The 12,431-nt window shown below is 40.8% G+C and overlaps 1 protein-coding gene across 1 annotated transcript in view; it reads left to right on the top strand.

Moving 5' to 3' along the window:
- The window catches only part of MAP3K5 (mitogen-activated protein kinase kinase kinase 5), a 146,410-nt gene that overhangs the window by 10,786 nt on the left and 123,193 nt on the right, over positions 1-12,431 (top strand). The window lies entirely within an intron of this gene.

The following is a 12,431-nucleotide window of genomic DNA, read 5'->3' as shown; positions in this document are numbered from 1 at the left end:
GGTAGAAAAAGGTGCAGGGCTGTTTTTACCCTAATGCAGTGAATGCATTAGGGTAAAAAACGTCCAGACCTTAATGCTACTTTAATTTCTCCACAATTCTTATACATACGGAGATGAATGAGGGCTTGTTTTAAAGTGCTTTAAATGCTTGCTCAGAATATGTAAATACTTATGTGTGTATGATCTGGGCACAGGTTCACTTTAAGTGACTGGTCTTCTTCTTCCTTTTTTTTTTTTTAAGCCTCAGCTAAGCTTGAACATTTTTTGTAGCATTATTTAGCCATATTTACAATGCGGACTAGATTCATGAGGTCTGTCCTATAGTTCGTATAACACGAATACAGGAAGCAAAATTTTGTTTCCCATGTAGTTTTAGGTTGAAGTTCAAATTTAATGATCAAAACAGCAACATAAGATATGCATTAGGTTAGTTTGGAGGTAAATCATTTTTAACAGTTAAATTCGAATTTTTAGTGAGAGGCAATTTTTATAAAGAATAATTTCAGTATTAGACTTTTCAAATCTGCATTCCATCTGGGTTCCATCTTTGTATAGTGGGTGGGCAGGTGTTTAGGCTCTCAATATTGCGCCCATATCCCAACACATGTACAGTATGCAAATGCTATAGCCCCACACATGGGCAGTATCCCCACACATGGGCTGAGATGCTCGAGTGAAGTGCACACACAATGTTGCCAGTGCTATAGTGGCAAGGTCCTGTGCATGTACAGTAGCGACATGTCTCGAAGGTCACCACCACACATGCACAAGAGCTCACTGCCACTTTGATTACATGGCATGTGCACTGACAAAATGCCATTAGTCATATGGTGGCAGGGCTCTGAGCATGTAGCAATATGCCCTTATGTCACTAGTGTGCTCCATGAGATCGCACAGTCTATGCATTGACTACACTCAATAATAGAAGCAGTGCCAAGAATAGCGAGAGATGAAGGTAAGAGTAGAACTGAGGTGGCAGGATCACAGCAAATGAGGCAGTAGAGAAAGGTTAAGATGGAATATATTGAGAGGGGTGCAGGGAGTAGAAAGGGACAGATAGAGGGCAGTTACAACGACAGAGAAAGGCAGCAGTAGATAGAAATTAGAAAGATAAGAATATGAAGAGAGAGAGGGAGGCAGGAGTACTAAAAGGGAAAGAAAGTCAGCAGAAGAGGAAGAAAGAGCTGGAGAGAAAGATGGAGGCAGAAGTAGTGAGTGGAAGGGTGCAGGAGTAGAAAGAATGTGAAAGGCATTAACATATGTAGAAGAAGGTAGAAGTACTGAGTGAGAGGGAGGAGGCAGAAAAAGCCATGCTGCTTTCGTTCTATGTTTGTCGTATGTGGTTAGGACCTGCTAAAGGGAATAATGGCAGTCCACTAGAACAGAGTAAAGGCTACTGAAGCTCTACTGTATACAGTCCAACTGTATAAACAAGACATTTGAAAGCACTGCACACTGACATTACCCAAACTGTACTGATATACACTTGGTTACTGCACCAGACGTGCGCTCTTATTCTCACTGCCACTGCACTGGACATGTACACTAACGCATGCTGCCACTGTGTCTACGCACATGCTGGCACTCACCGCCAGTGCAGTGATGCTCCCCATACTAGCTATTCCTAAAATAGAAATGATAAATCCACACATTTATACATGCCACTGTTTTGTGAAAAGCATGATGATTAGTTTTAACATGGAAAACAAGTAGAATATAAACATATCCAACTTTCTGGTATTTATGAGCACATTTGCAGATGGGTGGGTTTAATTGTTGCTGGTTTTTGTCCCACTGACATGTAACCTTTGCTGTTGCTGTTCATACCCTGGTAATGGTATTAGCCTGTAGACAGAGATTGTTAACAGAAGTTGGTATTCCCATAAAAGGGACCCAAAGAACAGTATATCAATATTGGTCTTTATTTATCATTGACTCTTCTAAATCTTAGTGATAAAAAACAGAAATGGTTGTAATGTCCATGGAGAAACTTACAAAATGGAAAATACCTTTTTATGATACCCATATACAGCCACATGTAAAGCATGCTCTACCTGCAAGTCAAGTATTTAATGTCTGAGCAGTGCAATTAAAATGTATAGGTAGATATGGACTGTTACCTGGACCAAAGGACAGGTGTTGGAAATACTGTAGTAAAGTATTTGTCACGCAATTTTAAAAACATCTGCCATATTTATTCTGGAAGTAAAGGTCTGCTTATAGCTCCATTGACAATAACTAGTGCAAAATAACAAGTGGCTCCTGGGATTTGTCCAGCCCTGGTTTATAGTGTGATCAATCCCATACCATCAGTGAAAAAAAACAATGAGAAAGCCCTTACTATATGTCTAGCTGAAAGCATACTAGAAACCCATGCTTGTTCTCTAAAAGGGTCATTTTAATGGTCTTAGTGGCATTTATGCAAACAACAAGAGTGGGCAGGATACATGGGGACCATCATAGGGAATAGGCAGCTGTGAGGGAGATTCTGCAATTTCTCTACATTCAATGAATGTTAACAAATATTTGGCACCTCTAAGAATGGTATAATGTTAGAAATGTGTAGAGATTTGTTTTAGTTTTTGGCAGGAGCATTGTACAAACCACAGAAATAAGGGGGTAGGGAAAACAGAGCTAATGGTGGGGCGGCACAAACTGTCCAAAGAAATTTCAGCAGGCTGTTGCCAGTTTTGTAGATGACAGTTCATGCACAGTGCACACTTTCTTCATAACACAATGCAATTGCTTGTTCTATGTTTCTGCAGAACTTGCCTTGTATTATGCTTCATATAGCTTGCTGCCAAAGCCACTCACACAGCTGTCTTAATAGTGCAGAGACTTTGAATCATGGAAAAATTGCGACTGGAAAACAGTGCTTGCAAACTGCTTTGTTGGTGAGTGTTTTAGTGGCTGCTGACTGACCTCAACATTGTCCAATGCACAGTAGCCCAGAGCTTTAGAGGCACATTCACACATGAAAGGGAAGGGGAGAAGCAGTGTCAGGTAGCAAGGAGCCTGCAGATGACATAAGTAAATAGCATAGTAAACAAAGTGTACAGACAGGGACAGACAACAGAGGGGAGCGAAGGAGACATTCAATGACGGGCTGCTTGGCCAGTCATAGCGTCAACACACAACAGTGGTGGTGAAACGAGAAAAATTATAATGAATAAAGAAATAATATAGAATAATAATGATTGGCTGCAAGCACTGTTCGGACAATGATTTTCCATCATGTCCCTTTGGGAAAAGTTGATCTAACGATTGACTTCTATTGAAGGCATAAGGCCACCCATGGAACAAATTTTGTCCGGTTTCTTATGAATCAGCTGAAAATTGCTCCAGCTTAAAGTGACACCAAACTCAGAAGTTAATTCTTGAAAATTAATTCAAGCACCTTTTAACTATTCGCAAAAATGTATCTTCTTTGTATATTACTCGCCTGTAGATCCTCAAATCATCTCTGAATTGGTGTCGACACCTCTGAACTGGTGGCTACTTTAGTTCCCCAGGGTCCCTGTGTGAGTTGTAAAGTAGCCACCGCTCCAAGCTCATTCCAGTGATGGACTGCAATCTCACTTGTAGTTTACTAATTTGTAAAGAAGTTATGGTTCATCACAGGACGGGGAACAATTTCTAAGGACGCATTTGTATTAGCACCAAAATAAGTAATTTGCAGGCATTTTCATCCTCATCCAAGCACCCTTCAAGAGGCGTACGCAGTCACACTGCTCAGTCCATGAGGCAGGCACAGGTCTTCCCTGAATATGTCCTCCAAAGAGACGGCACATCTCTCTGGGAAACACAAGTACAGTGAGAGTATCGAAGAGCTCTTTTAGCAATAAATACACCTGGGGCGCTCCATGTAACATTGAATTTACTACTTACCCTTCTGTTTCCTGATACTTCTCATTTAATATATAAAGTTTATTTAACTATTTTGTTGGGTGCATTCTAATTTTTACAGTTTCAGATATCTGATTAACCCGGGACAATGGGCTGCACATTTGCAGTTGGCATTTGTCACTGTTATGGTGCATATCATCCAAAGTACCTGTAAAAATGTCTTAACTGTACATCAAAATAATATTTATAGGAATGCCATCGGTTTAATTCAATAGAAACTATTAGCAACATTGCAATATAACATGGAACCATGTGCTTCACCAGGGTTATCCATACTCCTTGGGTGTATGGGAACCAAATTTGGGGGTACAAAAGTTGAAACCGGATTCATGCATTATTGAACCTGAAGTCAATGGGGGGAAATCAACTTGATGTGCTAGATGACATGCGAGTAACTTTGTCAGACCTGATTGGTTACTCAACGTTAGTCTATGGGCAGCCGGGGTCTAAGCACACACGTGTTTTTTACACCTGGTTACCCCCGACTCTGGCCAGGTCTGGAAAACCAAACTGAAATAGAGCTTCCTTTCGCCAGAACTGATTGTGGTGGATCTGGGGTAATCTGATATAAACAGATTTACATCCAACTCCCCATAGACCGACATGGGGTCCGGCAGTTTTAGTTCTTCCATTGCAAGATGGAGGAAAATACTCGACAGACAGGGATGTCACAGTGATTACATCTGATCCATGCTGCTTCAATCAGGATGGGATCTGTGCACCGATCGCCCTCCTGATCAGCCCGTGTAAAAGGGGACTAATTCAATTCCATGTTTTGACTACACAAAAATATTTTTTTTACCAATCCATTGGGGGTCTGTAATTGTATAATGGTTGAGAACCGCTTATCCAACTTTTAGTGGATTAGCAGGCTCCCAGCTACATCTGTTTTAGATTATACTGCACCTGTAGACTAGGAACACAAGACGGCATACTAGCCCACGTCTGTGTGCATGAACTCTGCTAAATCCATTATATCAATAATATATTTGTGAATTGATACCACAATGCTGACCCAATAATGTTTATGGCCTATTTATGGGTAGCAGGCTGATGTCTACTTCTTACTGTATTAAAAAGCTGTTTGTGGCTGGCTAGCCCACACAATATCTCACTAGCCCAGAGAAGCTCAAAGCCACAGTAGGTCTTTTGTTAGCGGCTTGAGTTGCCAGATTGCCTGGTGTGATAAGACTCAGTGGGGAGAATTTATCATAGCAATTGCGAGTGTTTGAACTTGCACGGAATATATTTGCACCAGATTTATGACGCTAGTGTAATGTTGATAAATTAGGTTTAATAGACTCCCAGAAAGAAGACTTGTAACTCCAGGCAAAAAGCTTAACTGTCGCTTCTTGAAGAAGTGGTCATGGGGACTTCTTAAGTAGGGATTGTTTTCTTGGGTAATGCTCCAGTTTGACAGCCACAGGACAAGTGCAGATGAAAACAGGTGCAAAAAGCATGCAACTGAAAAAGTTGTGCAAACTCTGATGAAAACAGGTGCAAAACACGTGCAGTTGGAAAAGTAGTGCAAGCTCAGGTCAAAACAGGTGCACATGTTAAAAGACAGATTTGCATGATAAATTCCCCCATTGTAATATTTGCATGCAGAAGTCTACTAGAGGGGAAGAAGTAATAACTGCCATATCCACAAGACTGTATTAGCGATGCTTTCATTTCTAAACGGCCCTACAGTCATGAGTCATATAAGGGGTGTTCAAAAGTATTTATTTGAAAAGGGGAAGCATAACAGGGAAGTTCAGTTAAAGTAGAATTTAACCTAATCACTAAAATCTCATAGAAGAATTTTCACGTGAATGTTATTGCAAAGTTGTTTCCAATCTTTTTGTTTTTCATTAAAGGAATATCTGGTGATCCTGCCATGAAGGTCATTATTCAGTCACTTCCTGTTACCGGGTGGCAGCTATCTTTCATTCATGCTGCTGCATTGTCACCCTGCTATATGGTTTTCCCTGGAGGAGACTACAAGTGGCCATGCTGACACTTTGCCCAGGCATTGTCAACGCTTTTCATTATTCAAGTGATACTAAACTCAGGAGTTAAATCTTAAAAATTAATTCAAGTACCTTAACTATTAACAAAAATGTAACTTATTTGCACATCAGTAGGCAGAAGATCCTCAAATCATCTCTGAATTCATGCTGACACTGTCCTTACTTTTCTTCCCCATGGTCCCTGTGTGTTTGTAAAGTAGTCACCGCTCCAAGCTCACTCCCGTGGTAGACTACAGTCCCAATACAAATTAGTAAACTAATCATAAGATTGTAGCCCATCACAGAAGCTTGGAGTGGTGGCTACTTTACAACACACATGGGGAACAGTGTAAAGGATGCGAGCACACCATGGGACATACCATTGCTGCAGCCACAATGTCGGTCTCGGGCCTGAATGGAGCATAGGGAGCCTGGGATCAGCGGGCGGGAGGAGGGGGGCAGTAAGGCACAACAGCTGCCAGACCGCTTTTATGTAAACAACCATCGCTGGCTGTTTCAAATTTCGACAGTTTCCCATCCGTGCACGCCCACGAGCGTGTGTGGGCACAAGGATGTTTTAAAAACGTCCACCTGCATCTAGAAGGCACCCGTCCCCCTGTTTATGTACGGTCGGTGGACGGCAAGTGGTTAAAGTGAACATCAAGGCATAACTTTTTTTTTTTTTTTTTAGCTTTGGATTGAATCTGTCAACAAACTAAATGTCATACAGTTGGTGGTTACATGTACTTTAAAATGAATATCTAGCCATAACGTTTTTAGCTTTGGAAAGAATCTGTCAGGTTTTAATTGCTGTTGCTGCCCTCATCCATTTCCTCTTACTTTCTTGGTAAAAATCATCATCATCAGTAGAAATCTCCCCTTTTAGAGTTGACCTCCGTAAAAGAGGTATGGGGAAATCTTCTAATGGGGACACTTATTCTGGGGACGACTTATTCTGGGGAAATTCCCCTTAATTTGGGTTCTTCTAACTTCCTGTTTTCATCTCCGAGACGCAACAGGAAATTAAATTTGCCCAATGGTACACAGACAGCAGAAACCCTCCCTTCTCCCTACTATTATCATTGCATATGTCTCCTATATCTTGTCATTAGGTGCTAAGCACAAAAACACTACAGTAAATCATTACACCACTAACAAACTCTCACAGATCAGTAAATTGCAGATGTAGATGTCTTTTTGGATCTTGGGCATAAGGGGGAGGAACATCTCTAATTCATTGACATAAAAAGGTTCAAGTTGCCCATCCAGTAGCTGCAGAAGAAATCAAGGAAAAAGAATGGTGCTTAGCCAAGGTGAATTGTAAAATAAACACCTAAGTTTGCTGGAGTTGGATTTGAAGTTGAGTGTTTTAACTTTTACAGAGTTTACGGGGGATTGGATGAATGTATAGGTAGAGCAAAATACATCTTTCACTGGAGAGAAGAAACAGAGCTGTCAGTTTATGCATATCTGTCAAAGTTAAAAGACGTAGTTCTGATCTAAGTTTACAGAAAAGGACATATGTTCAACTTTTTCGATTTGAGTCTTAAAACTAAATTTTTTTTTAAAAGTACCGGTTTCATAAAAGAAAACTCAATCCCATAAAATTTCACACAATGCTTCTCTAACATAAATCAGATTCTTTTCCACTGCAGCCGGGAGACTTTGAAGAATAGAGGCTGTAGCCAGCGGTAAAAATAAAGTCTAAATTCATAGCTTAAAAAAGACTTGTCCTATTTTTACTAAAAAACTGCTCCTGAATTGTTGCTTTAGGGAGAGTGCACAAAGTAATTTGTCACCCCTTGTCCACAAAACAATGTTATGCCTGGAATATGAATCAAGGAAACAACTCAACTGAACCTGGAGCCTCTGGGTTGTCCTTCTAAGTCTACTTGATGTATACTTCCCAGGGCTTATTTGCATGCACTTGTGAAAATGCTTGTACAGAAGGACTAAGTAATAAACACAAGTATAAAGGTTTTATAATGGTTTCTAGAAGTTCCTAATGAAGGGTATTTTAATTCCTGCTCTTTTAAAGGTAGCATTTTATTTATTATCCATCTGTCAAAGTCCCAAGCTTACATCTATCCCTTACCATTATTTGCAAATTAAAGGGCCAGTTCTACCCAAACTTAAGTTTTTTCCATTTTCTATTTAATAATCCTTTCTACTCTATCTGAAACAATAAAAAGATGTTTTAACTCGACTATACATACATTTTAAGGGACTGATTTTTAATGCTTCTAACTTGAATTCTATACACTGGGTAGATGCCATTCATACAGCAGTACTGCCACTAGATGGTGCTGAGGAGTCTTAGACATTTCTGTGCTCCTCAGCAACATCTAGTGGTGGCTGTGCAGTGTGAATGACGTCCACCCAGCTTTATTCATTATGTGTTTGAAATGCAACAGCATATACTGCTAATTTATCTTTTGAGCTGTAGATGGCACTATAGTGCATTGTTAGTTTTCTATATGCATGCTTCTCTGTTACACGGGAAGTTATTTTATATATACGTTTCCTGCATAATGCTGTATACACAGATTGTAATATTCTCCTAAGCAAGTAAAACTTGGCATTCCTCAATATCTCAGTGCTTCATCTAAACACATAAACAAAAACATTATAAAGCTACATGTAGAGTTATAAATCAGCCCCTAAAGTAGTCTCCTTTTAACCTTTCGCTGCCTAAAGCTTACAGCGGAACACAACTGTTTCCAGCTGGACACGTCAGTAAGACTTACGTCGGTGGCTTTCTCCCTTCTGCTATAAGCTCATGGTCGCTATGAGTTCGCTCACCTCCCGATCTACTGAGCCGACCTGTGACCGTCTCATTGTCACAGGTCGGCTAGAACAATGAGGTGAGTGAAAAGCACTCACCTCCTAGTTCTCCTTTAAGCCGTTCAGTGAGGGGGTAGCCCCACTGCAAGTGTGTGTTTTTTTTGTTCCCCCTCCCCCCAGGATTCTTCTTTAAATATCTACACTTGCATATAAAATGATTAAATGGTGGACACATTTGTATACTGCTAGTGGGTCACACAGAACACTTTGCCCTCACCAGGGTTAGTTCGTTTGTCAGGTTAGTAGTATCATGGTTCCCTTCAGCTGAGAGAGGCATAAACCATGTATCACGTATATATGTATCCCTGAGAAGTGCTGTAGTGGGAACAGTAAAAGGAAGATAATAGACTATACTCAATCTATTATCTTTGTTTCACTGCTCCCACTACAGCACTTCTCAGTGTCCAACAATTCACCATACATGGTCCATACCACTATCACTTAAAGGGAACCATGATACAACTGAACAGATTCAGGGTGATTTCAAGTGCTGTATTGACCCTCCACCCAAACCTACTTTAGTACTTTTGGAAAAAAATCTTACATTTAGTTAGAAGTGCTATGTTTTTCTGTTCTTCCCCTTGGATGTAACCGTGTAACAGGATCCCCATATGTTTCTGAAACTCCTGCATGCAAGCTGGAATGAAAATGATTAGTAAGATTTTCCAGTCAAAGTTTACATTTTAATCCTCTGTATACTGTCTGTTCCAGCTGCTGAACTGTACATAGAAACCATTCTGTGTGTCTTTACAAGGTAATGGGGCTGAATGAGATATTTGGATTCTAGGAATTCCTCAGTACTTGGGGAAGAGCATTTGTCAGATTAGCAGGGCATTTCAAGGGAAGTCTCAAGGCATCTGGCCATTCCAGTAATGGAAAATGATGTCTTTGTTCTGAGACCCAAATCTTTGCAACATTGTGTCCTTGTCCGATTTAACAGTTCTACATGTTACTGCCTTTGCTTTCTGCACAAATGATTATCGAAGGGATTGTGTGGGTTTGTTTGTGCATGCCCATGGCAGGATGTGCAAGCTTTTCACTTAAATTTTAACTCTGGGATAAGCCAATGTTGTCTAAATACAAGAGGCATGTGAATTCTCACTTGAATCTTGGGGAGCTTTGTGCATTTGTTCCAGATCTGTGCAGTAGTCCAGTGTAAATCTTTGCCTCTGCTCCGTGCAGCAGCTTCCTGTAAAAAAAAGACCAGTCAATGCTGCTTTGTCTCCTTGTGTGGGGTGACTAGTCTTGTCTATGGCCCCTACTATAGTATTCTGCAGGCAGCCCGTAGTGGTCCCTCCCACAGCTCTGCACAGGCTATGTGAAGCACATTGATGATGTCACTGAAATATCTGGGTTTGCAAAGGCATTTGGCACTCACAAAGTAGATTTCTATCCACTATGGCTATTGAGGAATATATGAAGATAAAATGTTTGTGTCTGGAATTCAGCTTTGAAATATGTGCACATGTTGCTTGTTCTTTAAAACCGTTATATATTCTGATGTTAGCGCACGTTATTTTAGTGCACATTTCAACCTCATCCATTTTCATTTTATTTTGAACAGTGCTTGTATTTTAATTTGGTCTTTTCAGTTTTTTTTATTCTATTTTAGTTTTACTTTACTCCAAAAGTACTGAATATAGTTTTTTTCAGAAGGGAAGGTTTGCAAGGGCAGCCTCCCTAATTAGCAATCCTTGACTCAAAACTAAAGTACTGTGTAGGTATTCTGTATTCCCTGTGTGCATCTAAAGGCTTATGCCAACTGTTAGCATTGCTATAGCTTGCTAAAAAGCGTTATTAGAGCTACAAACCTAAAACCTATTAAGATTAAAGTGACAATTTTTTGAAACATATATCTATTGCTAGCAAGCAGTAGATTATATGCAAAAACATTAAAAAAGTTACCAAATAGGTAAAAACTTAGCTGTGTCTCTTCCTTCTGGATGATGACTACATTTGTTCCCCATGGTTCCTGTGTGTGTTGTAAAGTAGGCAACGCTCCTTGATGGCTCCTGTTGTTATTGGTCTACAATATTACGTTTAGTTTACTAATTAGTATTGAGATTGTAGTTCATCACAGAAGTGAGCTTGGGAGTGGTGGTTACTTTACAACACACAGAGGGATCATTGGGAAGAAAGGGCCACCCTCCAGAAGGAAGGTACAGTGTCGGCATGAGATTTTTTGAGGTTTGAGGATCTACAGCCGAGTGATACACAAATGAGAAGATACATTTTTGGTAATAGTTAAGGTACGTAAATGCATTTTTGAGATTTAACTCCTGAGTTTAGTGTCACTTTAATAATAAAAAGAGTTGACAATGCCTGGGCAACGTGTCAGCATGGCCACTTAGTCTCCATCAGGGAACCATATAGCAGGGTGACAATGCAGCAGCATGAATGGGAGATAGCTGCCACCCTGTAAAAGGAAGTGACTGAATAATGACCTTCATGGCAGGATCACCAGATAATCTTTTAATAACCCCCTTAGTTTAGTGTCACATTTTAAAGTAGTATGAAACACTCAAACTTTTTTCAATAATGAATCCAGGTCAACCAAATAAACATTGCCCAGCAAAGTATAGCTTTAAATTTTTTCCCCAAAACAGTCAGTTTTTAAGTCTCTCAGCTCTGCTTACCTGAACTTCCTGCCCAGTACAAAATCACAAAGGACAGGGCAGACTCCAGCAACTGTTAATCTACCAGCTTGGGGCAGGCAGGAGAGGGGGCCCGAGTGGAGGGAAGTACTATAGCTTGATTTGCTGTGTCTGTATGTTTTGTGGAGAGACACACAGCTTACTAGCACACAAGGGTGACTACATGGCACTATGCTTGAGAAAGGAGCCACTCTAAAACAGGATATCAGGGTCAGTGCTCAAGGGAATGGCTTATTCTGCAGGAAACTAAAACTTTTAAACAGCAAGACGCAGCATCCTTTGTAAGCAATTTCATCAGCATTAGAAATGGCTTAAAATTATTTTGACTTTAATATCACTTTAACCCCTTCATGACCATGGACGTACCTAGTAACTCATTGGCAGCACGGCCCTGTACACAGACTTCTGGCGGCTCAGCTGTCGCCAGATCGCTTCTATGGATCGGTAAAGTGCATAACATTTTTTTCCAACTACCACCATTTTATTCTACAGCATGTTGGATAATATTTGGGGGTTTGAAGTAGTTTTCAGGCCTAAAATGTGGATTAAATCATGTGCAACAAAAAAAAGGCCTTGGCAGAGAAAGCGTTAAAATTAGATGACCTGCCCCTGTACAAAGCATTGGTAAGACCTCGTCTGGAAAAAGCAGTTCAGTTTTGGGCACCAGTTCACAAAAAGGATGTTGTGGAGCTGGAGAAAGTGCAGCAAAGGCAACTAAACTCATAAGAGGCATGAAGGAGCTCAGCTATGAGGAAAGATTACCGTGTATACTCGAGTATAAGCCGAGATTTTCAGCCCATTTTTTTGGCTGAAAAGTGCCCCCCTCGGCTTATACTCGAGTCGGCGCCAGCGCGTCTTCTTACTTACCTCGCCGAGCGTCGCGTCACTGCTGCTCCGGTGGGCGGCGCTCCGAGCGGGGTCATCTGGCAGTCTCCGGGTCCTAATTTAGGTGGCCGGAGACTGCCAGATGACCCCGCTCGGAGCGCCGCCCACCGGAGCAGCAGTGACGCGACGCTCGGCGAGGTAAGTAAGAAGA

The sequence above is a fragment of the Nanorana parkeri genome, unplaced genomic scaffold, assembly GCF_000935625.1.
Source record: "Nanorana parkeri isolate BGI_ZX_2015 unplaced genomic scaffold, ASM93562v1 scaffold259, whole genome shotgun sequence".
NCBI classification, from domain to species: Eukaryota; Metazoa; Chordata; class Amphibia; order Anura; family Dicroglossidae; genus Nanorana; species Nanorana parkeri.
This window is presented reverse-complemented; position numbering and strand designations above follow the sequence as displayed.